Below are 25,632 nucleotides of genomic sequence, written 5' to 3'. Positions count from 1 at the left end.
ATGCAGAAGCAAACAATATTACTCACATTTTACCTCAAAAGATTGTTAAGGTAATGTCAATGCTTGAATTATGCAAATATGCATCCTGTAGAAGCACAATTAAAATCAACATTTTTTTAAAGAATACTGTTCACTGAAATGACTGACACTAGCCTTTTCTTTATATATACATGCTCCATATATCAAAGTAGCAGCAGACAAGTTAAGTTAAGACCCAAACGAGAATCTGTTATTAATTTGATCAAATCCAATCACACTATTTATTTTAATAAAAATAACATGTTAATTTAAATGAGCATACTCTATGTTGAGAAGATTTTGTTGCAGCCTAGTGCCTACTTTTCACGTGTCTACTTCCAAAAACCGATAACAACAAAAAAGGATGCCTGCCTACCAGTTGCTCTGAGTGAATGTAGGCGTCCAGTAGCTGTCCAGAGACGAGAGCTGAAATGATGCGTGCCACAGGGGAGAAGAGTTATTATAAACTGGGTTACTGTATTTCATCCACAATCAATCCACATGAGGAGGGGGCGTGGCACCCTATAATTAAATCAACCTCATATAAATTAGCACGTACCATTACTGCCCCCGTGGGAACTGGATGAAAGACAAAAGCATCCGACATTTCTTGGAAAATGTTTATTTTGGGATGTAGAAAGTATGTAAGTGAGGTTCTTATTTTTGTTTCCCCACCCCACCATTTTACACACACGCATTTTCTTTTCATACATTGGTCGCATAAAACCCCAAGACGATTGAATTAATAAACCTCTAAAGCAATTAAAACCTTATTTTTAAGTTGTGTTAAATATTTTAGCGAACAAAAGGAAGCCTAAACTTCTGGACTGTCTGTAGTTGTACATCATTTATTTGGTATGAGCTATCTCCCCTATCATAAAAACGACATTGGTTTGTCCCTCGTTCTTTCCTGTTGGGGCAGTCGGCAGCAGCCATAGCCAGATGATATCCATCTTTTGTCAAATGAACGTCAAAAATAGACAGGTTTATCTAACCTAATGATCCTAAACTGCCACATCAATTATCTTAATAACACACTGCGTAAATGCTCCTTCGTCCGCTGCTACGAAAAGTAAAATCGGATGTTCATTTGACAAAAGGTGGACCCCTTCTAGCCGTGACCCACGGTACCGCCCCTACTACCATCCCAGGTGTACTGAACTTCCGTACTGCTTCCTTGGTCGTTTTGACACCTCTGTTGACACTATGTTATCGCATTCCCGATGTCTTTGCAGGACACTTGGGCGCCCCCTGTCTGCGCTAAGTCAGGTAGGAGAGAAGTACCAATTCAATCTCCACGTGTATCGAATGGTTGGGTTCGGCAAAAGCTTGTTTTAATTTATTTCCAAGGCCATAACGTTAACTACCGGGGAATAGACCTTAGCCCAACCCAAGGACAGAATGCCACCAGTCCAGGGTTTAGCTAAACTGCTAAAGGAAATGGCTTGCGTTTCCCTCTTAACATATATTTATGAAATATACATATTTGGATAGCTAGCTCTGCTCAGTTGGTAGGAATATCACTAGAATCATTCACTTAGCTTACTAGCTAGTGATTAGGAGCGTATTTGCTAAATAATTAGCTAGTTTTGCTAGCATTATGTTTATTTTTTATTGATTTAAGAAGCGTGAGTGTGTCTTGTCAGGCATGTAACACGGATCTAATGCCTTTGATCATTGGTTCCCAAGCCTTTTCGGGTTGTTGTAACACCAACTGAATTGTGTGCTCTGCCCTGGGTACCCCTGAAGTAGCCTACCCCCTCATATGCATTTTACTGTAATAAGCCTATGGTCTCATGAGTTTTCACCAGTACCCCCTAAGAGTCAAGTACCGATGGTTGGGAACCACTGGTAACAACGTTAGCTAGCTCGACACATTCAGATCATTGTCAAGACACACTTGAGCCACAACTCTCATGCACAGACTGAAAGGGAGTTATTACCTAGCTAGCAGTACATTTGGACTTTCTCGTCCATTTTACAGCTTGACCTCTGCTTGAAACCTATGCTAGAATTTTTTTAAATTTTATTTCACCTTCATTTAACCAGGTAGGCTAGTTGAGAACAAGTTCTCATTTACAACTGCGACCTGGCCAAGATAAAGCATAGCAGTGTGAACAGACAACAACACAGAGTTACACATGGAGTAAACAATTAACAAGTCAATAACACAGTAGAAAAAAAAAAAGTCTAAAATAGCCTGTGTCATGCATGAACTAACCTTGTGTGTAGTTCAACGAGTCTCCGGGTGTCTCTGCAACCCCACTTTAGCCGACACCGACTTACACAACCTAACCTATGCCTTGGCCAGTGTAAGCATAACTATAGCTAGCTACTCTTTGAATATTTCACACTGACCCACTACCAGATAGCGAAGAGAAGAGTCAGATTGCTATGCCTATGACAAATCATTTGCTACTTGATTGAGGTTTTTGTGTTAAACACTGTGCCGCACACGTTACTTTTCCAAAGAGGATTTATTCCAGCTCCCCCGTTTGAGTAAACACACATCGCCAAACTAGTTTGTTGTCAATGGCCTGATCAGAGCTAGGCCTAAGGCCAATACATAACATGCATTGCTTTGGTAAAGGCAATGGCCGTTACTGGGGCGCTGTGCTGGATGAGATTGCATGCATTTCATCAAATGATTGTTTGAACAGCAACCAATTCAACTGGCGTAACTATCCACTTGTTTGGTGACCGCGTAGGGGATTCCTTTTTTGTCGATAGGAAACATTATCCATTAATTGTATGAAGGTTTGTTGGTAGGTGGTGACAAATGAAAACCATAGGCTGAAAAAGAGAGAGAACATTTTTAAAAAGATAAATGAAAGAGAGGGGATGATGTGTATCAGAGGGGAAGGAAAGAGGGGATGATGTGTATCAGAGGGGAAGGAAAGAGGGGTGGTAACGTGTATCAGAGGGGAAGGAAAGAGAGGGGATGATGTGTATCAGAGGGGAAGGAAAGAGAGGGGATGATGTGTATCAGAGGGGAAGGAAAGAGAGGGGATGATGTGTATCAGAGGGGAAGGAAAGAGAGGGGATGATGTGTATCAGTGGGGAAGGAAAGAGGGGTGGTAACGTGTATCAGAGGGGAAGGAAAGAGGGGGGGTAACGTGTATCAGAGGAAGGAAAGAGGGGGGGTAACGTGTATCAGTGGAAGGAAAGAGGGGATGATGTGTATCAGAGGGGAAGGAAAGAGAGGGGATGATGTGTATCAGAGGGGAAGGAAAGAGAGGGGATGATGTGTATCAGAGGGGAAGGAAAGAGGGGGGGGTAACGTGTATCAGAGGGGAAGGAAAGAGAGGGGATGATGTGTATCAGAGGGGAAGGAAAGAGAGGGGATGATGTGTATCAGAGGGGAAGGAAAGAGAGGGGATGATGTGTATCAGAGGGGAAGGAAAGAGAGGGGATGATGTGTATCAGAGGGGAAGGAAAGAGAGGGGATGATGTGTATCAGAGGGGAAGGAAAGAGGGGGGTAGCGTGTATCAGAGGTGAAGGAAAGAGGGGGATGACGTGTATCAGAGGGGAAGGAAAGAGGGGGGGGTAACGTGTATCAGAGGGGAAGGAAAGAGGGGTGGTAACGTGTATCAGAGGGGAAGGAAAGAGAGGGGATGATGTGTATCAGAGGGGAAGGAAAGAGAGGGGATGATGTGTATCAGAGGGGAAGGAAAGAGGGGGTAGCGTGTATCAGAGGTGAAGGAAAGAGGGGGATGACGTGTATCAGAGGGGAAGGAAAGAGGGGGGGGGTAACGTGTATCAGAGGGGAAGGAAAGAGGGGTGGTGACGTGTATCAGAGGGGAAGGAAAGAGAGGGGATGATGTGTATCAGAGGGGAAGGAAAGAGAGGGGATGATGTGTATCAGAGGGGAAGGAAGGAACGTGTATCAGAGGAAGGAAAGAGGGGGGTAACGTGTATCAGAGGAAGGAAAGAGGGGGGTGTATCAGAGGGGAAGGAAAGAGAGGGGATGATGTGTATCAGAGGGGAAGGAAAGAGAGGGGATGATGTGTATCAGAGGGGAAGGAAAGAGAGGGGATGATGTGTATCAGAGGGGAAGGAAAGAGAGGGGATGATGTGTATCAGAGGGGAAGGAAAGAAGGGGGGGTAACGTGTATCAGAGGAAGGAAAGAGGGGGGGTAACGTGTATCAGAGGGGAAGGAAAGAGAGGGGATGATGTGTATCAGAGGGGAAGGAAAGAGAGGGGATGATGTGTATCAGAGGGGAAGGAAAGAGGGGGATGATGTGTATCAGAGGGGAAGGAAAGAGAGGGGATGATGTGTATCAGAGGGGAAGGAAAGAAGGGGGGTAACGTGTATCAGAGGAAGGAAAGAGGGGTGGTAACGTGTATCAGAGGGGAAGGAAAGAGTGGGGTAGCGTGTATCAGAGGTGAAGGAAAGAGGGGGGTTACGTGTATCAGAGGGGAAGGAAAGAGGGGATGATGTGTATCAGAGGGGAAGGAAAGAAGTGGGGGTAACGTGTATCAGAGGGGAAGGAAAGAGGGGGGTAACGTGTATCAGAGCGGAAGGAAAGAGGGGGGTTACGTGTATCAGAGGGGAAGGAAAGAGGGGATGATGTGTATCAGAGGGGAAGGAAAGAAGGGGGTAACGTGTATCAGAGCGGAAGGAAAGAGGGGGGGTAACGTGTATCAGAGCGGAAGGAAAGAGGGGGGTAACGTGTATCAGAGGGGAAGGAAAGAGGGGGGTAACGTGTATCAGTGGGGAAGGAAAGAGGGGGGGTAACGTGTATCAGAGGGGAAGGAAAGAGGGGGTAACGTGTATCAGAGGGGAAGGAAAGAGGGGTGGTAACGTGTATCAGTGGGGGAAGGAAAGAGGGGGTAACGTGTATCAGTGGGGAAGGAAAGAGGGGTGGTAACGTGTATCAGAGGGGAAGGAAAGAGGGGGGTAACGTGTATCAGTGGGGAAGGAAAGAGGGGGTAACGTGTATCAGAGGAAGGAAAGGGGGTGGTAACGTGTATCAGAGGGGAAGGAAAGAGGGGGGTAACGTGTATCAGAGGTGAAGGAAAGAGGGGGGGTAACGTGTATCAGAGGTGAAGGAAAGAGGGGGGGGGTAACGTGTATCAGAGGGGAAGGAAAGTGGGGGGTAACGTGTATCAGAGGGGAAGGAAAGAGGGGGGTAACGTGTATCAGAGGGGGAAGGAAAGAGGGGGGTAACGTGTATCAGAGGGGAAGGAAAGAGGGGGGGGGTAACGTAACTGTATCAGAGGGAAGGAAAGAGGGGGGTAACGTGTATCAGAGGGGAAGGAAAGAGGGGGGTAACGTGTATCAGAGGGGAAGGAAAGAGGGGTGGTAACGTGTATCAGAGGGGAAGGAAAGAGGGGGGTAACGTGTATCAGAGGGGAAGGAAAGAGGGGGTAACGTGTATCAGAGGGGAAGGAAAGAGGGGGTAACGTGTATCAGTGGGGAAGGAAAGAGGGGGTAACGTGTATCAGAGGGGAAGGAAAGGGGGGGTCACGTGTATCAGAGGGGAAGGAAAGAGGGGGTAACGTGTATCAGAGGGGAAGGAAAGAGTGGGGGTAACGTGTATCAGAGGTGAAGGAAAGAGGGGGTAACGTGTATCAGAGGGGAAGGAAAGAGGGGGGTAACGTGTATCAGAGGGAAGGAAAGAGGGGGGTAATGTGTATCAGAGGGGAAGGAAAGAGGGGGGTAACGTTATCAGAGGGGAAGGAAAGAGGGGGTAACGTGTATCAGAGGGGAAGGAAAGAGGGGGTAACGTGTATCAGTGGAAGGAAAGAGGGGGGTAACGTGTATCAGAGGGGAAGGAAAGAGGGGGTAACGTGTATCAGAGGGGAAGGAAAGAGGGGGGTAACGTGTATCAGAGGGGAAGGAAAGAGGGGGGTAACGTGTATCAGAGGGGAAGGAAAGAGGGGGGTAACGTGTATCAGAGGGGAAGGAAAGAGGGGGGTAACGTGTATCAGAGGGGAAGGAAAGAGGGGGTAACGTGTATCAGAGGGGAAGGAAAGAGGGGGGTAACGTGTATCAGAGGGGAAGGAAAGAGGGGGTAACGTGTATCAGAGGGGAAGGAAAGAGGGGGGGGGAAACGTGTATCAGAGGGGAAGGAAAGAGGGGGGGTAACGTGTATCAGAGGGGAAGGAAAGAGGGGGGTAACGTGTATCAGAGGGGAAGGAAAGAGGGGGGTAACGTGTATCAGAGGGGAAGGAAAGAGGGGGGTAACGTGTATCAGAGGGGAAGGAAAGAGGGGGGGTAACGTGTATCAGAGGGGAAGGAAAGAGGGGGGTTAACGTGTATCAGAGGGGGAAGGAAAGAGGGGGTAACGTGTATCAGTGGGGAAGGAAAGAGGGGGGTAACGTGTATCAGAGGGGAAGGAAAGAGGGGGGGGTAACGTGTTTCAGAGGGGAAGGAAAGAGGGGGTAACGTGTATCAGTGGGGAAGGAAAGAGGGGGTAACGTGTATCAGAGGGGAAGGAAAGAGGGGGTAACGTGTTTCAGAGGGGAAGGAAAGAGGGGGGAAAGAGGGTAACGTATCAGAGGGGAAGGAAAGAGGGGGTAACGTGTATCAGAGGGGAAGGAAAGAGGGGGTAACGTGTATCAGAGGGAAGGAAAGAGGGGGGTAACGTGTATCAGAGGGGAAGGAAAGAGGGGGTAACGTGTATCAGAGGGGAAGGAAAGAGGGGGTAACGTGTATCAGAGCGGAAGGAAAGAGGGGGGGGTAACGTGTATCAGAGGGGAAGGAAAGAGGGGGGTAACGTGTATCAGAGGGGAAGGAAAGAGGGGGGGTAACGTGTATCAGTGGAAGGAAAGAGGGGGGGTAACGTATCAGAGCGGAAGGAAAGAGGGGGTAACGTGTATCAGAGCGGAAGGAAAGAGGGGGTAACGTGTATCAGTGGGGAAGGAAAGAGGGGGTAACGTGTATCAGAAGGAAAGGGGGGTAACGTGTATCAGTGGAAGGAAAGACTGATTATCTGTCAGTCTGTGGGGAAGGAACTCCTGCATGTTACTATGGGTAGCCAAAGCGGTTAAGGAAAGCGTTGGGCCAGTAAACAAAGGAAAGAGGTTGCTGGTTTGAATCCCTAAGCCAACTCGGTGAAAAATCTCTGTGTCCATGAGCAAGGCACTTAACCCTAATTGCTCCGGTAAGTCTCTCTGGATAAGAGCTTCTGCTAAGTGACTAACATGTAAATGTTATTCGAACATGTCTGGACTCCTTACTGAGATGCAGAGTGACCATGAACTATTTGCGTTATCAGTGGGAACCCCCCAACCCCTCTTTACACTGCTTCTATCAGAGTTTAAGGATGTGTGCATAGTCACTTTAACATATCTAATGTACATAGGCTACCTCAATCAGCCTGAAGGAAAGAGGTGTCTGTATGTGGAAGGAAAGACTACTGTATAGAGCCTCTCTACTGTATATAGCGGAAGGAAAGTATAACGTCTCAGAGCTGAAGGAAAGCCTCTCTACTGTATATAGCCTCAAGGAAAGAGCCTCTCTACTGTATATAGCCTCTCTAGGAAAGAGCCTCTCTACTGTATATAGCCAAGGAAAGAGGGGGGTAACTGTATATAGCCAAGGAAACTGTATATAACCCCTCAGAGGGGATAAAGCCTCTCTACTGTATCAGAGCCAAGGAAAGAGCCACTCTAACTGTATATAGCCTCTCTAGGAAAGATAGCCACTCTACTGTATAAAGCCACTCTACTGTATATAGTGGAACTAAATAGGCTCTCTAATGTATCAGAGGAAGGAAGGAACTCTACTGTATATAGCGTCTCTACTGGAAGGAAAGCCACTCTAACTGTATAGTAGGAAGGAAAGTATATAACCCCAGAGGAAGGAAAGAGGGGGTAACGTATCAGTGGGGAAGTAAATAGGGGGGTACTGTATATAGGGGAAGGAAAGTAGCCTCAGTAACTGTATCAGAGGGGAAGGAAAGAGGGGGGGGGTAACGTATAGAGGGAAGGAAAGAGGGGGGGTAACTCTATCAGAGGGGAAGGAAAGAGGGGGGTAACGTGTATCAGAGCCCCTCTAGGAAATAGGGGTAACGTGTATCAGAGGGGAAGGAAAGAGGGGGGTAACGTGTATCAGTGCCTCTCTAGGTAAGAGGGGGTCTACTGTATCAGAGGGGAAGGAAAGAGGGGGTCTACGTGTATCATAGCCAAGGAATATAGGGGGTAACGTATATCAGCCTCTCTAAGGAAAGATAGCGTCTCAGTAAGGAAAGACTCTAACTGTATATAGCCAAGGTATAAGAGGGGGTCTACTGTATAGAGCCTCTCTACTGTATATAGGGGAAGGTATAGAGGGGTGGTAACTGTATCAGAGCCTCTCTAGGAAATAGGGGGGGTACTGTATCAGCCTCTCTAAGGAAATAGCCTCTAACGTTATCAGAGCCTCTCTACTGTATATAGCCTCTCTAACTGTATCAGAGCCTCTCTAGGAAAGAGGGGGGTAACTGTATCAGAGCCTCGAAGGAAATAGGGGGGTAACCTCTCTCAGTGGGGAAGGAAAGCCTTTCTACTGTATAGAGCCTCTCTAGGAAAGAGGGGGGCTACTGTGTATCAGAGGGGAAGGAAAGAGGGGGTAACTGTATATCAGTGGGGAAGGAAAGAGCCCCTCTACTGTATCAGTGGGGAAGGAAAGAGCCTCTCTAACGTGTATCATAGGGGAAGGAAAGAGGGGGTAACTGTATCAGAGGGGAAGGAAAGAGGGGGTAACTGTATATAAGCCCCTCTACTGTATATAGCCTCTCTAAAGTATATATCCTCTCTACTGGATATAGCCTGTCTTTTTAGAGTTGTTTTTAAGAGGGGGGTTACCTTTTGTATCAGTGGAAGGAAAGATTTTGCAACTGTTGGTTAGAGCAAGGAAAGTAAGCATTTCAGAGGAAGGAAAGACTAACCTGTTGTAGTCAGGAAAGAGGATTTAACTGTGGGGTCTACTATCACCTGAAGTATTCAGCATTTCACTGAAGGTCTACTACACCTGTTGTATTCAGCATTTCAGGAAAGAGGGGGTACTATCAGAGGAAGTAAAGAGCATTTCACTGTCAGAGGGGAAGGAAACCTGGGGTAACGTTCAGATTTCAAGGAAAGGTCTACTACACGTGTATCAGATTTCAAGGAAAGGTCTACTACACCTGTTGTATCAGCATTTCAAGGAAAGGTCTACTAACGTTGTATCAGCATTTCAGGAAGGTCTACTACAGAGGGAAGGAAAAGCATTTCACTGGAAGGAAAGAGGGGGTATTCAGTGTTCAGAGGGGAAGGAAAGACTACACCTGTTGTATTCAGCATTTCAAGGGAAGGTCTACTAACGTTGTATCAGCATTTCAAGGAAAGAGGGGGTACTACACCTGGGAATTCAGCATTTCACTGTATCAGTTCTAAGGAAAGAGGGGGTATTCAGCATTTCAAGGTGAGGTCTACTACACCTGTTATATTCAGCATTTCAAGGAAAGAGGGGGTACACCTGTTGTATTCAGAGCAAGGTAAGTTCTACTACACCTGTTGTATCAGAGGGGAACTGTGAGGAGGTAGTGTTAAGGAAATAGGAGGTAGTGTTCAGGTCTAAGGAAAGGTAGTGTATCAGGGGGAAGGAAAGTGGGGGGTCTATCAGGAGGAAGGTTAGGGGGTAGTGTTAGGTCTATAGGGGGTAACGTGTTAGGGAAGGAAAGTGTTAGGTCTATCAGGAGGGGAAGGAAATAGGAGGTAGTGTTAGGTCTATAGGAGGTAGTGTTAGGTCTAAGGAAAGGTAACGTGTTATCTATAGGAGGTAGGAAGGAAAGAGTGTTAGGTCTATAGGGGAAGTGTTAGGTCTATCAGGGAAGGAAGTGTTAGGAACGTAGTGTTAGGAGGAAGGAAAGGTCTAAGGATCAGTGGAAGGAAAGAGGGGGTAGTGTTCAGTGGAAGGAAAGAGTAGGGGGTTACGTCTATCAGGAGGGTGTTAGGAAATAGGGGGTAACGTGTATCAGTGGGGAAGGAAAGAGGGGGTAGGTCTATAGGAGGAAGGTTAGGTCTATAACGTGTAGTGGGGAAGGAAATAGGGGGTAGTGTATCAGAGGGGAAGGAAAGGGGGGTAACGTCTATCAGGGGGAAGGAAAGAGGGGGTAACGTGTTAGGTCTATAGGAGGAAGTGTTAGGTCTATAGGAGGAAGGAAAGAGGGGGGTAACGTGTATCAGAGGAGGAAGGAAAGAGGGGGGGGTAACTATCAGGGGGAAGGAAGTGTTAGGTCTATAGGAGGTAGTGTTAGGTAACTATCAGGAGGGGTGGAAGGAGGTAGTGTTATCAGTGGGGAAGTGAAAGGTCTATAGGAGGTAGTGTTCAGAGGGGTTAGGTCTATAGGAGGTAGTGTTCAGAGGGGAAGGAAAGTTAGGGGGTATGTATCAGGAGGGAGGAAGGTCTATAGGAGGTAGTGTTAGGTCTAGTGGGGAAGGAAGTGTTAGGTCTATCAGGAGGTAGTGTTAGGTCTATAGGAGGTAGTGTTAGGTCTATAGAGGGGAAGTGTTAGGAGGGGGTAGTGTTAGGTCTAAGGAGGGGAAGGTAGTGTTAGGTCTATAGGAGGTAGTGTTAGGTCTATAGGAGGTAGTGTTAGGTCTATCAGGAGGTAGTGTTAGGTCTATAGGAGGTAGTGTTAGGTCTAAGGAAAGTAGTGGGTAGGTCTATAGGAGGTAGTGTTAGGAAATAGGAGGTAACGTTAGGTCTAGTAGGAAGGAAGTGTTAGGTCTATCAGGAGGTAGTGTTAGGAGGGGGTGTTAGGTCTATCAGGAAGGAAAGTTAGGAGGTAGTGTTAGGGATAGGAAAGTAGTGTTAGGTCTATCAGGGGTAGTGAAAGAGGGGTGTTAGGTCTATCAGGAGGTAGTGAAAGGAGGGGGTTAGGTCTATCAGGAGGTAGTGTTAGGAGGTAGTGTTAGGTCTATAGGAGGAAGTGAAAGGAGGTAGTGTTAGGTCTATCAGGGGGAAGGAAAGAGGGGGGTAGTGTATCAGGAAGGAAAGAGTGTTAGGTCTATAGGAGGTAGTGTTAGGAGGGGGTGTTAGGTGTATAGGAGGTAGTGTTAGGAGGTAGTGTTAGGTCTATAGGAGGTAGTGTTAGGTCTATAGGAGGGAAGTGTTAGGAGGGGTGTTAGGTCTATCAGGAGGTAGTGTTAGGTCTATAGGAGGTAGTGTTAGGTCTATAGGAGGTAGTGTTAGGAGGTAGTGTTAGGAGGTAGTGTTAGGTCTATAGGAGGTAGTGTTAGGAGGTAGTGTTAGGTCTATAGGAGGTAGTGTTAGGTCTATAGGAGGTAGTGTTAGGTCTATAGGAGGTAGTGTTAGGTCTATAGGAGGTAGTGTTAGGTCTATAGGAGGTAGTGTTAGGAGGTAGTGTTAGGTCTATAGGAAGGTAAGTGTTAGGTCTATAGGAAGGTAGTGTTAGGTAGTGTATCAGGAAGGAAAGTGTTAGGTCTATAGGAGGTAGTGTTAGGTAGTGTTAGGAGGTAGTGTTAGGTCTATAGGAGGTAGTGTTAGGTCTATAGGAGGTAGTGTTAGGTCTATAGGATGTAGTGTTAGGTCTATAGGAGGTAGTGTTAGGAGGTAGTGTTAGGTCTATAGGAGGTAGTGTTAGGAGGTAGTGTTAGGCCTATAGGAGGTAGTGTTAGGAGGTAGTGTTAGGTCTATAGGAGGTAGTGTTAGGTCTATAGGAGGTAGTGTTAGGAGGTAGTGTTAGGTCTATAGGAGGTAGTGTTAGGTCTATAGGAGGTAGTGTATAGGTCTATAGGAAAGGTAGTGTTAGGTCTATAGGGGGAAGTGTTAGGAGGGTAGTGTTCAGGTCTATAGGAGGTAGTGTTAGGTCTATAGGAGGTAGTGTTAGGTCTATAGGAGGTAGTGTTAGGTCTATAGGAGGTAGTGTTAGGTCTATAGGATGTAGTGTTAGGTCTATAGGAGGTAGTGTTAGGTCTATAGGATGTAGTGTTAGGTCTATAGGAAGTAGTGTTAGGTCTATAGGAGGTAGTGTTAGGTCTATAGGAGGTAGTGTTAGGAGGTAGTGTTAGGTCTATAGGAGGTAGTGTTAGGAGGTAGTGTTAGGTCTATAGGAGGTAGTGTTAGGAGGTAGTGTTAGGTCTATAGGAGGTAGTGTTAGGTCTATAGGAGGTAGTGTTAGGTCTATAGGAGGCAGTGTTAGGAGGTAGTGTTAGGAGGTAGTGTTAGGTCTATAGGAGGTAGTGTTAGGTCTATAGGAGGTAGTGTTAGGTCTATAGGAGGTAGAATTAATATGTAAGCCTATTGATTCTGAAGCTGCCCAGTGGAGAATTAAACAGGATATTTATCTTTCTCCCTTGAACATTTATTTTCAGGGTAATAATGTGCTGGCTGGAAGGACAACTTCAGGTGAGTAGGCCTTTCCCTCTCCTTCTCTGCTCAGGTTGTTAGGGTTTACAATGACCTCTTTGTTAGTGCACACCGTAACAAAACATTTTTCAACGAAAAACAAACTTTCCTCGTTAGACAAGTCCAGGTAAGCCCTTCCCTGTTTTCTACACCTTGTTTTTCAGTTTTGTTTTGTGCATGTTGTATTCAGCATTTCACTGTGAGGTCCACACCTGGATTAACCTGTTGTATTCCCGCCACCCAGGACTAACCCGGCCCACCCAGGATTAACCCGGCCCACACCAGGATTAACCCGGCCCACCCAGGACTAACCCGGCCCACCCAGGATTAACCCGGCCCACCCAGGATTAACCCGGCCCACCCAGGATTAACCCTGGCCCACATTTCAGGATTAACCCGGCCCACCCAGGACTAACCTGTTGTACCCAGGATTAACCCGGCCCACCCAGGATTAACCCGTGAGGTCCACCCAGGATTAACCCGGCCCACCCAGGACTAACCCGGCCCACCCAGGACTAACCCGGCCCACCCAGGACTAATGTTAGATGATGGGCCTTTATACTGTTTTATAAATCAGGGGGGACATACTCTGTTTGGATGATGACTGTTATGTCGGTTCAGTATCAAAGATCACCGGAAGGCCTGTAAGTGGATAAATATCCCCATCCTCAAGGAGCTGTTAAAGTAGCTATTCACCCAGAGTTCTCCAGAATAGACTGACTCAACAGTGGTGATCACTGTGTTGGAGGTAGTTAGGAGGTAGTGTTAGGTCTACACTCATAATGTTATCCTTTGTTCCTGAAGCTCCCAGTGGAGAATTCAACTCTTTATCTTTCTCCGTCTTTCACTTTATTTTCAGGGTCTTTCATGTGCTGGCTGGAAGGACAACTTCAGGTGAGTAGGCTTTCACTCTCCTTCTCTGCCCAGGTTTTAGGGTTTACAATGACCTCTTTGTTAGTGCACACTCGTCTCTTTTCAACGAAAAACAAACTTTCCTCTTAGACAAGTCTCTCTTCCCTGTTTTCAGTCCTTGTTTTTGTTCTGTTTTGTGCATGATTCACTCTCTCTCTCTCTAACCCGTCTTTCACTCCAGGACTCCCGGCTCACCCGTCTTTCACTCTCTCTCTCCTCTCCAGGATTAACTCGGCCCACCCAGGATTAACCCGGCCCACTCTCTCTCTCTCTCTCGCCGTCTTTCACTCTCCCACTCCAGGATTAACCCGGCCCACTCTCTAACTCTCCCACCCAGTCTTTCCCTCCCACTCTCTAACCCGGCCCACTCTCTCTTCTCTCGCCAGGACTAACCCGGCCCACCTTTCACTAACCCGGCCCACTCCAGGACTAACCCGTCCCACCCAGGACTCTCTCTCGCCCACTTTCAGGACTAACCCTCCCACCCAGGACTAACCCGGCCCACCTCGCCGTCTTTCACCTCTCTCCACCCACCAGGACTAACCCGGCTTCCAGGGACTAACCCTTTAACTCTCCTCTCCCAGGATTTCACCCTCCTCTCTCCAGGACTTTCCCTCCCTCTCTCAGGACTTTCCTCTCCTCTCTCCAGGTCTTTCCTCTCTCTCCAGGACTAACCGTCTTTCACTCTCTCTCTCTCCGGCCGTCTTTCAGGACTAATGTTAGATGATGGGCCTTTTCACTCTTTTATAAATCAGCCGTCCTTCAACTCTCTCTCTTTGGATGATCTTTCACTCTCTTCTATCAAAGATCACCGTCTTTCACTCTCTCCTCATCCTCAAGGAGCTTTCAAGTAGCTATTCACTCCAGAGTCTTTCACTCTAGACTGACTCAACAGTGGTGATCACTGTCTTGAAACACTCATAATGTTTTCACTCTCTCTCTCTCTCTCGCCGTCTTTCACTCTCTCTCCTTCTGCCCTCTTTCTCTCTTTCTCACTCTTTTCTCTTCCGCTCTCTCTCCCACGCAATATTTTTCCCCCTCTCTTTCTCTCTCTCTCTCCTTTTGTCTTCTTGAAGGCTTCTCCACTGGCAACAGAGTTGTCTACAGGAACACTCAGTTGTATGTGTCTTCTCTTGGTCCTGAGTTTATCTCAGTATGTTTGACCTCAGGCTGATGAACAAATCTGGAGTCATCTGAAGGTTTCACATGTATTTTTGTCTGATACAGAAAATGTTTGTTTCAGTAATTATGTTTGAGAGTCTTTTAATGAGCGTTGCGCTGGTTTTAAACCCCTTGTTTTTCAAGGGGCTACTTTAGGCTAGTAACCGATAGGTTGCAAGTTCAAATCCCTGAGCTGACAAGGTACCAATCTGTCATTCTTCCCCTGAGCAGGCAGTTAATCCATTGTTCCTAGACCATCATTGAAAATAAGAATTTGTTCTTAACTGACTTGCCTAGTTAAAAAAATAATTTAAAAAGTAGGCTAGTTTATAGGCTGCTACATAATAAACATGTTTTCTTCCTCTGTGTTTTAGATGTGAGCCTCCGTCATCAATTGTTGTCTTCCACATCAGATACTTCAAGACATCTACAGCACATAGTATGTATTCAAACATCTCTCTAGCCTTTCTCTGTGTATTAAACAAGTGTACTGTTTTAAATCAAATCTGCCTGACATCTTTGTGGGGTTTTTTATCAGGGGAGGAAGTTGTCACTGTCAACACCCCTCCGTTCTCTGAGTCGATCACAGAAGGGGATGTCAGGTGGGAGAAAGGTAGTTTTTGGGGCGGAGGGGTCTCAGGAAAATCCACTCAGCTCATGTTTACTATCTTGTTGCCATCTAGGTTTTGTGACAGTAAACCTTCCTTTGGTCTTTTCCAGGTGTTGGAGATTCAGTGAAAGAGGATGAGGTGGTGTGTGAGATCGAGACTGACAAGGTCCTGTAAACACTAAGAAGTCACATTATACACTGCTCAAAAAATAAGGGGAACACTAAAATAACACAACCTAGATCTGCTTCCTAAGTGGACACATTATACACTGCTCAAAAAATAAAGGGAATACTAAAATAACACATCCTAGATCTGCTTCCTAAGTGGACAGTTTGATTTCACAGAAGTGTGATTGACTTGGAGTTACATTGTGTTGTTTAAGTGTTCCCTTTATTTGTTTTGAGCAGTGTATATAGGAATACACAATAGAGCCTTTAACTGTTTAAAACATTTCCCGGTTGGTTTTTCTTTGTATTTTTCTCCCAGTGGGGCAAAAAAGTATTTAGTCAGCCACCAATTGTGCAAGTTCTCCCACTTAAAAAGATGGGAGAGGCCTGTAATTTTCCTCATAGGTACACTTCTACTATGACAGACAAAATGAGAAAAAAAATCCATAAAATCACATAGTAGGATTTTTAATGAATTTACTTTCAAATTATGGTGGAAAATAAGTATTTGGTCACCTACAAACAAGCAAGATCTCTGGCTCTCACAGACCTGTAACTTCTTCTTTCAGAGGCTCCTATGTCCTCCACTCGTTACCTGTATTAATGGCACCTGTTTGAACTTGTTATCAGTATAAAAGACACCTGTCCACAACCTCAAACAGTCCGTTACCACTACCTCCTTTTTTTGCCCCACTGTATCTATTGTGTTGTATTATCCTACATTATTTTAACATTTCTACAAACTTCAAAGTATTTTCTTTCCAATGGTACCAATTATATGCATATCCTGGCTTCTGGGCCTGAGCTACAGGCAGTTTACTTTGGGCACGTTATTCAGACAAGAAGTGGAGAAAAAAGAGGCCTCACCTTATGACGTCATTGATGATCAGATATTTATAAAAGTCAAGCTATCAAATACTGGAATGTAGTATGTTTTGTAATTTGACTAACTGTGTGTACGGTTTGATAACAAGAATGCGTTTTGTCTCAGACCTCGCTGCAGGTGCCATCTCCGTCGGCCGGTGTGATCACGGAGCTCCTGGTGCCAGATGGAGGGAGGGTAGAGGCCGGGAATCCCCTCTTCAAACTCAAAAAAGGAGGTACACTCTCTCCCCATCTCCATCTTTCTCTCTCATCAAGTGTTGCAATGATTTCAAGTCTGTATGTAGGCAGCAGCCGCTCTGTGCTAGTGATGGCTGTTTAACAGTCTGATGGTCTTGTAGAATCAAAAAAGGAGCTATACTAATTCTACTGCTGCATCAGTTACCTGATGTGGAATAGAATTCCATGTAGTCATGTCTCTATGTAGTACTGTGGAATAGAGTTCCATGTAGTCATGGCTCTATGTAGTACTGTGGAATAGAGTTCCATGTAGTCATGGCTCTATATAGTACTGTGGAATAGAGTTCCATGTAGTCATGGCTCTATGTAGTACTGTGGAATAGAGTTCCATGTAGTCATGGTTCTATGTAGTACTGTGGAATAGAGTTCCATGTAGTCATGGCTCTATGTAGTACTGTGGAATAGAGTTCCATGTTGTCATGGCTCTATGTAGTACTGTGGAATATAGTTCCATGTAGTCAGGGCTCTATGTAGTACTGTGGAATATAGTTCCATGTAGTCATGGCTCTATGTAGTACTGTGGAATAGAGTTCCATGTAGTCATGGTTCTATGTAGTACTGTGGAATAGAGTTCCATGTAGTCATGGCTCTATGTAGTACTGTGGAATAGAGTTCCATGTAGTCATGGCTCTATGTAGTACTGTGGAATAGAGTTCCATGTAGTCATGGCTCTATGTAGTACTGTGGAATAGAGTTCCATGTAGTCAATGGTGTATGTAGTACTGTGGAATAGAGTTCCATGTAGTCATGGCTCTATGTAGTACTGTGGAATAGAGTTCCATGTAGTCATGGTTCTATGTAGTACTGTGGAATAGAGTTCCATGTAGTCAGTAGTTTAAACAGACAGCTCGGTGCGTTCAGCATGTCAATACCTCTTACAAAAATCAAGTAGTGATGAAGTCAATCTCTCTTCCACTTTGAGCCATGAGAGATTAACATGCATATTATTAATATTAGATCTCCATGTCACTTTTAAAAAAACAAGTAGTGATGCTGCTCTGTTCTGAGGGCCAGCCGTGCTGCTCTGTTCTGAGGGCCCATGTACTCTGTTCTGAGGGCCAGCCGTGCTGCTCTGTTCTGAGGGCCAGCCGTGCTGCTCTGTTCTGAGGGCCAGCCGTGCTGCTCTGTTCTGAGGGCCAGCCGTGCTGCTCTGTTCTGAGGGCCAGCCGTGCTGCTCTGTTCTGAGGGCCAGCCGTGCTGCTCTGTTCTGAGGGCCAGCCGTGCTGCTCTGTTCTGAGGGCCAGCCGTGCTGCTCTGTTCTGAGGGCCAGCCGTGCTGCTCTGTTCTGAGGGCCAGCCGTGCTGCTCTGTTCTGAGGGCCAGCCGTGCTGCTCTGTTCTGAGGGCCAGCCGTGCTGCTCTGTTCTGAGGGCCAGCCGTGCTGCTCTGTTCTGAGGGCCAGCCGTGCTGCTCTGTTCTGAGGGCCAGCCGTGCTGCTCTGTTCTGAGGGCCAGCCGTGCTGCTCTGTTCTGAGGGCCAGCCGTGCTGCTCTGTTCTGAGGGCCAGCCGTGCTGCTCTGTTCTGAGCCAATTGTAATTTTCCTAAGTTCCTCTTTGTGGCACCTGACCACAAGACTGAACAGTAATCCAGGTGTGACAAAACTAGGGCCTGTAGGACCTGCCTTGTTGACAGTGCTGTTAAGAAGGTAGAAACTAGGGCCTGTAGGACCTGCCTTGTTGATAGTGCTGTTAAGAAGGTAGAAACTAGGGCCTGTAGGACCTGCCTTGTTGATAGTGCTGTTAAGAAGGTAGAAACTAGGGCCTGTAGGACCTGCCTTGTTGATAGTGCTGTTAAGAAGGTAGACACTAGGGTCTGTAGGACCTGCCTTGTTTATAGTGTTGTTAAGAAGGTAGACACTAGGGTCTGTAGGACCTGCCTTGTTTATAGTGTTGTTAAGAAGGTAGAAACTAGGGCCTGTAGGACCTGCCTTGTTGACAGTGCTGTTAAGAAGGTAGAAACTAGGGCCTGTAGGACCTGCCTTGTTGATAGTGTTGTTAAGAAGGTAGAAACTAGGGCCTGTAGGACCTGCCTTGTTGACAGTGCTGTTAAGAAGGTAGAAACTAGGGCCTGTAGGACCTGCCTTGTTGACAGTGCTGTTAAGAAGGTAGAAACTAGGGCCTGTAGGACCTGCCTTGTTGACAGTGCTGTTAAGAAGGTAGAAACTAGGGCCTGTAGGACCTGCCTTGTTGATAGTGTTGTTAAGAAGGTAGAAACTAGGGCCTGTAGGACCTGCCTTGTTGACAGTGCTGTTAAGAAGGTAGAAACTAGGGCCTGTAGGACCTGCCTTGTTGACAGTGCTGTTAAGAAGGTAGAAACTAGGGCCTGTAGGACCTGCCTTGTTGACAGTGCTGTTAAGAAGGTAGAAACTAGGGCCTGTAGGACCTGCCTTGTTGATAGTGTTGTTAAGAAGGTAGAAACTAGGGCCTGTAGGACCTGCCTTGTTGATAGTGTTGTTAAGAAGGTAGAAACTAGGGCCTGTAGGACCTGCCTTGTTGATAGTGCTGTTAAGAAGGTAGAAACTAGGGCCTGTAGGCCCTGCCTTGTTGATAGTGCTGTTAAGAAGGTAGAAACTAGGGCCTGTAGGACCTGCCTTGTTGATAGTGTTGTTAAGAAGGTAGAAACTAGGGCCTGTAGGACCTGCCTTGTTGATAGAGTTGTTAAGAAGGTAGAAACTAGGGCCTGTAGGACCTGCCTTGTTGATAGTGTTGTTAAGAAGGTAGAAACTAGGGCCTGTAGGACCTGCCTTGTTGATAGTGTTGTTAAGAAGGTAGAAACTAGGGCCTGTAGGACCTGCCTTGTTGATAGTGCTGTTAAGAAGGTAGAAACTAGGGCCTGTAGGACCTGCCTTGTTGATAGTGCTGTTAAGAAGGTAGACACTAGGGTCTGTAGGACCTGCCTTGTTTATAGTGTTGTTAAGAAGGCAGAAACTAGGGCCTGTAGGACCTGCCTTGTTGATAGTGTTGTTAAGAAGGTAGAAACTAGGGCCTGTAGGACCTGCCTTGTTGACAGTGTTAAGAAGGTAGAAACTAGGGCCTGTAGGACCTGCCTTGTTGACAGTGCTGTTAAGAAGGTAGAAACTAGGGCCTGTAGGACCTGCCTTGTTGATAGTGTTGTTAAGAAGGTAGAAACTAGGGTCTGTAGGACCTGCCTTGTTTATAGTGTTGTTAAGAAGGCAGAAACTAGGGCCTGTAGGACCTGCCTTGTTGATAGTGTTGTTAAGAAGGTAGAAACTAGGGCCTGTAGGACCTGCCTTGTTGACAGTGTTAAGAAGGTAGAAACTAGGGCCTGTAGGACCTGCCTTGTTGATAGTGCTGTTAAGAAGGTAGAAACTAGGGCCTGTAGGACCTGCCTTGTTGATAGTGTTGTTAAGAAGGTAGAAACTAGGGCCTGTAGGACCTGCCTTGTTGACAGTGCTGTTAAGAAGGTAGAAACTAGGGCCTGTAGGACCTGCCTTGTTGATAGTGTTGTTAAGAAGGTAGACACTAGGGCCTGTAGGACCTGCCTTGTTGATAGTGTTGTTAAGAAGGCAGAGCAGCACTTTATTATGGACAGACTTCTCCCCATCTTAGCTACTGTTGTATCAATATGTTTTGACCACGGCAGTTCACAATCTAGTGTTACTCCAAGCAGTTTAGTCACCTCAACTGGCTCAATTTCCACATGATTTATTACAAGATTTAGTTGAGGTTTAGGGTTTTGTGAATGTTTTGTTCCAAATACAGTGCTTTTAGTTTTAGAAATATTTAGGACTAACTTATTCCTTGCCATCCATTCTGAAACTAACTGCAGCTCTTTAAGTGATGCAGTCATTTCAACCACTGTGGTAGCTGACGTGTTGAGTCATTGAGACAAGTGGATCTATCCCCCTCCCACTCCACTGCCTCGGTCAATGAGGGAAGATTTAAACCAGACAAAAATGGCAAAACATGTATTTATTTTAATTAATTCAAACGCACCACCTGCAAATGGACACAGAGATTTTAGTAGATGCATGTTTGGCCAGAATCGAGAACAAAGATGTGCAAACCTGGAATGGCAAGTATAATGGATACCAACAATCTCTGGTTCTGTCACGTTATCGGGTGTAGCAATCTGTAGCGAGATCTGAATGTCTCTTCTTCTCTGGTCAGCCGCGGCAGCCAACGCCGCCCCAGCAGCAGAGGTCCCTGCAGCGGCAGCCCCTCCCCCAACGATGGCCGCCGTCCCTGTCGCCGTGGCAGCACAAGCCAAACCTTGTACGTCGTCAGCTGCTGTTTATAAACAAACATTTCATTCATGTTGACTTTAGTAGAATTATTACAACATTTAAGTGGTGATGGGGACTCACTTAAACTGATATTTGTTTTGTATAATAAAGTCTTATTTTTCTCTCTCTCTCTCTCTAGTTTCTGCGGTCAAGCCCACTGCAGAAGCACCACCAGCAGCAGCCCATGGGGCCAGGACAGAGAGCAGGGTACGACCTCTCTACACCAGGCCAGGTTCAGGCCAACACTTCCTGTACTGACAGAACAAGATGAAATAGCAGGGATAAAGCCTTAGGCTGGTTTCAAACCAAGAGAAGTGTCTCACTCTCGTTTATTGAAAAAAAAAACGAGGGAATAAACTACAAATGCATCCAATCAACAACCAACCGATTTGTCTTGTTATTCGTCCAGGTCAAGATGAATCGTATGAGGCTGAGGATCGCCCAGCGACTGAAGGAGGCTCAGCAGGCTTGTGCCATGCTCACCACCTTCAACGAGATAGACATGAGGTGAGACGATGCAACACAATGCTGCTGTTGGATGTCCAATGCGATGTCACTTTATTCGTCCCAGAAGGCCCGGTGCGCATGCCACCATACAGACACTTGGTTGTGTTTGGTTCTGTTGGTTGGTTGTGTTTGGTTCGGTTGGTTGGTTGTGTTTGGTTCTGTTGGTTGGTTGGTTGGTTCTGTTGGTTGGTTGTGTTTGGTTCTGTTGGTTGGTTGGTTGGTTGGTTGCTTGGTTGGTTGTGTTTGGTTCGGTTGGTTGGTTGTGTTTGGTTCGGTTGGTTGGTTGTGTTTGGTTCGGTTGGTTGGTTGTGTTTGGTTCGGTTGGTTGGTTGGTTGTGTTTGGTTCTGTTGGTTGGTTGTGTTTGGTTCGGTTGGTTGGTTGGTTGTGTTTGGTTTGGTTGTGTTTGGTTCTGTTGGTTGGTTGTGTTTGGTTGTGTTTGGTTCTGTTGGTTGGTTGTGTTTGATTCGGTTGGTTGGTTGGTTCTGTTGGTTGGTTGGTTGTGTTTGGTTCTGTTGGTTGGTTGTGTTTGGTTCTGTTGGTGTTTTGACCAGAAAGGTCTGCGTCTTTTCCTTGTATATGTGCTCTTCTTCACCAGGGACTGGTTGTACCGGTTATTCGCAACGTAGAGACCATGAACTTCGCTGACATTGAGAAAACCATCAACGGTCTGGGAGAGAAGGTAACAAAGCTTTGTCTGAATGGGATGAATGAGTCTACAGTACATATGATACATCTGCTCATGAGGTTGTGCTTTACTTTTGGTCACGTCAAATGATAATTGTAAAAAATAATAACATACGCCATTGAGCAGACGCTTTCATACAACGTGACTTAGTCATGCGCACATACATTTTACGTACTGGTGGTTCCCGGGAATTGAACCCACAACCCTGGTGTTGACAAGCACCGTGCTTTACCAACTGAGGCACAGAGGATGATTACCTGTACCGTAATACACTGTATATAGCCTCCACATGGACCCTGTACCGTAATACACTGTATATAGCCTCCACATTGACTCTGTACCGGTACCCCCTGTATATAGCCTCCATATTGACTCTGTACCGGTACCCCCTGTATATAGCCTCCACATTGACTCTATACCGGTACCCCCTGTATATAGCCTCCACATTGACTCTGTACCGGTACCCCCTGTATATAGCCTCCACATTGACTCTATACCGGTACCCCCTGTATATAGCCTCCACATTGACTCTATACCGGTACCCCCTGTATATAGCCTCCACGTTGACTCTGTACTGGTACCCCCTGTATATAGCCTCCACATATACTCTGTACAGTAACCCCCTGTATATAGCCTCCACATTGACTCTGTACCGGTACCCCCTGTATATAGCCTCCACATTGACTCTGTACTGGTACCCCCTGTATATAGCCTCCGCATTGACTCTGTACCGGTACCCCCTTTATATAGCCTCCACATTGACTCTGTACCAGTACCCCCTGTATATAGCCTCCACATTGACTCTGTACCATAACACCCTGTATATAGCCTCCACATTGACTCTGTACCGGTACCCCCTGTATATAGCCTCCACATTGACTCTGTACCAGTACCCCCTGTATATAGCCTCCACATTGACTCTGTACCATAACACCCTGTATATAGCCTCCACATTGACTCTGTACCGGTACCCCCTGTATATAGCCTCCACATTGACTCTGTACCAGTACCCCCTGTATATAGCCTCCACATTGACTCTGTACCATAACACCCTGTATATAGCCTCCACATTGACTCTGTACCAGTACCCCCTGTATATAGCCTCCACATTGACTCTGTACCATAACACCCTGTATATAGCCTCCACATTGACTCTGTACCATAACACCCTGTATATAGCCTCCACATTGACTCTGTACCATAACACCCTGTATATAGCCTCCACATTGACTCTGTACCAGTACCCCCTGTATATAGCCTCCACATATACTCTGTACAGTAACACCCTGTATATAGCCTCCACATTGACTCGGTACCGGTATCCCCTGTATATAGCCTCCACATTGACTCTGTACTGGTACCCCCTGTATATAGCCTCCACATTGACTCTGTACCGGTACCCCCTGTATATAGCCTCCACATTGACTCTGTACTGGTACCCCCTGTATATAGCCTCCACATTGACTCTGTACCGGTATCCCCTGTATCTAGCCTCCACATTGACTCTGTACCGGTACCCCCTGTATATAGCCTCCACATTGACTCTGTACCGGTACCCCTTGTATATAGCCTCCACATTGACTCTGTACCGGTACCCCTTGTATATAGCCTCCACATTGACTCTGTACCGGTACCCCCTGTATATAGCCTCCACATTGACTCTGTACTGGTACCCCCTGTATATAGCCTCCACATTGACTCTGTACCGGTACCCCCCTGTATATAGCCTCCACATTGACTCTGTACCAGTACCCCTGTATATAGCCTCCACATTGACTCTGTACCAGTACCCCCTGTATATAGCCTCCACATTGACTCTGTACCAGTACCCCCTGTATATAGCCTCCACATGGACTCTGTACCGGTACCCCCTGTATATAGCCTCCACATTGACTCTGTACCGGTATCCCCCTGTATATAGCCCTCACATTGACTCTGTACCGTAATACCCTGTATATAGCCTCCACATTGACTCTGTACCGGTACCCCCTGTATATAGCCTCCAAATTGACTCTGTACCGGTACCCCCCTGTATATAGCCTCCACATTGACTATGTACCGTTACCCCCTGTATATAGCCTCCACATTGACTCTGTACCGTAATACCCTGTTTATAGCCTCCACACTGACTCTGTACCGTAACACCCTGTATATAGCCTCCACATTGACTCTGTACCGTAATACCCTGTTTATAGCCTCCACACTGACTCTAGCCTCCACATTGACTCTGTACCGTAATACCCTGTTTATAGCCTCCACACTGATACTGTACCGTAACACCCTGTATATAGCCTCCACATTGACTCTGTACCGGTACCCCCTGTATATAGCCTCCACATTGACTCTGTACCGGTACCCCCTGTATATAGCCTCCACATCTACTCTGTACCAGTACCCCCTGTATATAGCCTCCACATTGACTCTGTACCGGTACACCCTGTATATAGCCTCCACATTGACTCTGTACCGTAACACCCTGTATATAGCCTCCACATTGACTCTGTACCGTAATACCCTGTATATAGCCTCCACATTGACTCTGTACCGTAATACCCTGTATATAGCCTCCACATTGACTCTGTACCGTAATACCCTTAATATAGCCTCCATTTTTGTTGTATTCGGCGCATGTGACTAATAAAGTTTGATTTGATTAGTTTTATCACAACGTCAATATGATAACATCACCTTTATGATCAATGCTGCCAAGAAGTTTTTAAAGGAAAAATAAATAAAAAATCAATGAAATGAATGGCATTGAATAATGACCCAAACTCGACTGCTGTGTGTTTTTGTCCAGGCTCGTAATAATGTGCTGTGGAGGACATGGACGGAGGAACCTTCACCATCAGTAACGGAGGAGTGTTCGGTTCCATGTTCGGCACGCCCATCATCAACCCGCCCCAGTCAGCCATCTTGGGCATGCACGGTATCTTCGACAGGCCTGTTGCCATCGGCGGCAAGGTGGGTCTCATTCCCGTCTGTGTATCAACAAGTTAAATTCATCTCCATCCAGAAGTTTAAATTGGACATTATTTCGAAGCCGAAGGCGCAAATTTTATACATTTTTAATCAACATTTTGTTTCCTAATGTCTGCTGTATAGCTATTTCTCTCTCTCTCTCCATCAGGTGGAGATCCGGCCCATGATGTACGTGGCTCTGACCTACGACCATCGGCTGGTTGATGGCAGAGAGGCAGTCAGCTTCCTGCGTAAAATCAAGTCTGTGGTGGAGGATCCCCGCGTTCTTCTGCTCCACATGTGATCCCAGCCTTGCATCACAGCAACAGGGCCACGTTCAGTAGGCACTGACGTTGTTGAGCGTTACAAAGAGCAGTGTTGTGACTCTCTTTAAACAAACCCCAGAGAGGTATGTGGTTGTACATAATGCTCCACAACCGTTGTGGCCTGCTGAACACACCCGCAGCGATTTTAAACATCTGTATAAAACCAACCCGTCCCAAAAACAAGCCACAGCCAAATCCACTGTTGTTTATTTTTGGTTGTAGAAAGAGTCCTCGATCTGTTTGTGTTACAAAGACATTATAGTTGGCTGAAAGGCAGAAACAGATATGGGACTGGGGCTAAGAGAGAATTTTAATGTTGAGATTATTCACCTATTATTAGTTGGTTTCATTCAGCAGTTTTTGCTCAGATTGAAATGTCAGATTGATTCAACTTCATACAATGTATCACTGACTGATGAACTTACCAGGCCTGTTTTGTCTCTATTATACTGGCTCTCTAAACTTACCAGGTCTGTTCTGTCTCTATTATACTGGCTCTCTGATGAACTTACCAGGTCTGATCGGTCTCTATTATACTGGATCTCTAAACTTACCAGGCCTGTTCTGTCTCTATT

The 25,632-nt window shown here is 46.3% G+C and overlaps 1 long non-coding RNA gene and 1 pseudogene across 1 annotated transcript; both read left to right on the top strand.

Annotated features, from left to right (window-relative positions):
• The first annotated feature begins 641 nt into the window (after positions 1-641).
• LOC135506252 (uncharacterized) lies at positions 642-12,724 on the top strand. Its single transcript, XR_010450360.1, has 3 exons — positions 642-1,287; positions 12,327-12,360; positions 12,646-12,724. It is a non-coding gene; the product is annotated as an uncharacterized LOC135506252 (long non-coding RNA).
• A 218-nt stretch (positions 12,725-12,942) lies between these two features.
• LOC135505675 (dihydrolipoyllysine-residue succinyltransferase component of 2-oxoglutarate dehydrogenase complex, mitochondrial-like) lies at positions 12,943-25,626 on the top strand (annotated as a pseudogene).
• The last annotated feature ends 6 nt before the right edge of the window (positions 25,627-25,632 follow it).

Source organism: Oncorhynchus masou, chromosome 19 (assembly GCF_036934945.1).
Source record: "Oncorhynchus masou masou isolate Uvic2021 chromosome 19, UVic_Omas_1.1, whole genome shotgun sequence".
NCBI classification, from domain to species: Eukaryota; Metazoa; Chordata; class Actinopteri; order Salmoniformes; family Salmonidae; genus Oncorhynchus; species Oncorhynchus masou.
The sequence above is the reverse complement of the archived record's forward strand: the minus strand, read 5'-3'. Positions and strand labels throughout refer to the sequence as shown.